This window comes from Teleopsis dalmanni, chromosome 2, assembly GCF_002237135.1.
Source record: "Teleopsis dalmanni isolate 2A chromosome 2, ASM223713v2, whole genome shotgun sequence".
In the NCBI taxonomy this organism is placed as follows: Eukaryota; Metazoa; Arthropoda; class Insecta; order Diptera; family Diopsidae; genus Teleopsis; species Teleopsis dalmanni.
In genome coordinates, this window is record NC_051847.1 from 245,436,468 (window position 1) to 245,438,124 (window position 1,657).

Here is a 1,657-nt window from a genome sequence, read left to right on the forward strand (position 1 = left end):
TGATTGTATTATATCGTGTCGAGTATCGAGAAGGGTTCAGCTGTATAGAACGATTTAGTTTACCTCCAATTCAGTCCTTCAGAATTCAATGGAAGTGTTAGGGTAAAAAGATAAAACAAATTTCTTGTGAGAACCTTGGACAAGGCTGAGTTATCCCAGCTCTAAACGAACCGCCAGAAAAGGTTCATTACAGACTAATAGTACATTTTGACGGAAAACTCTTGCAAGCTCTAACTGGGCATGAGGAGGTAATAAGATGACCGAGGCGCCGAGGTGTCACTTAAAATTCTCGATGGATGGCGAAAATCATGTACTTACTAAAAATGTTTATTTTAAGAGATCAATTTACATATAACTCGGGTGATTTGTGCGAGATATATACATTTTTATGGTAAGCATATGTGTCAAAATTTCAGCCTATACAAGGTTCAGTTAGGTTCGGAAGGTGCGTGCTGACAGTTGTGATGTCCTCAAAATAAAATTTTTTTTTGCCGGTTGCTAACCTTTGTTATCCTTGTTAAACCATTTGGTTTTCCATATGAAGTTGAGCAGATCCGATAAGTTTACTTTCGTTATCTCTTCCAGTGAAAAAGCGATCACCATGACATTGAAGTCATCATGTTTGAAATCCTAGACATAGACACAGGAAGTGGTAGATACATGTTATTCTACCTCCTCTTCATCTTGGCAACTCCTGCATAATTCACTTGTTGGAACTCGATTTTGACAAAAAATTAAGAGGAAAAACAATATGTTCTGCAAATAGTCGAACATTATCATAAAAATTATCCTTCACTTAACAAGTCCGATTTATGTTATAAAACATAATAAACACAGTTTATTAATTACAGAAAAAAAAGATTTCCTTGAAATTACAATTTTTTATATATAATAAAATTATTTCATGTATTATGACATGCACAACATAATTGTGCATGCGAGCTAAAACTAATAAAATAGAAAACAGAGCACAGTCGTTTAACTAATTATTGTGTTTTATTGTGATATTTAAATTATTTATCAAATGAGTATATACTAACAGTTGTTGAAATAAGCAACAAATATAAAAAATGACCTTGAATTGAAAATTTTTTTTTTGTATTGAAAACCCAACTTTGCTCGAGAGGCGCAACGTCATTTTTAATACTATTGCTCCAAAACTTTGGGAATATCAATTTGCCAATGCCATATTTCTAGGCAGTGCGCTCATTTAACATCGTATTTTGGTTTTTCTGTGCCTCCCTAGTGTGTCAGTGAGCGGAATACCGTGGAAAAGTTGGGACATATATATTATAATGTAGGTTTTGTGAACACCAAAATTTAACTTTCTACCTATCATAGTTCTTGAGTTAACTAAAAACATCAGAAAATGTCCTATGTTTTACTTAAAATTTCGAGGGGTTCCGGTAGGTCGATTGCGTTCCAGTGGCGTAACTACATTTTTTAGGCCCATAAGCAAATTCTAACTAAGAGGCTCCCACTAACATCTTTTTATACCCTTTACACGAAAAAGTGTAAAAAGGGTATATTAAGCTAGTCAAGATGATCATAACGCATTAAAGGAAACGTCGAAAATACCATAAAGTATATATCAGTATATGTATATAGATATATGCCTATAGACATATTAAACTCTTCGAATGCAACTTTACACATA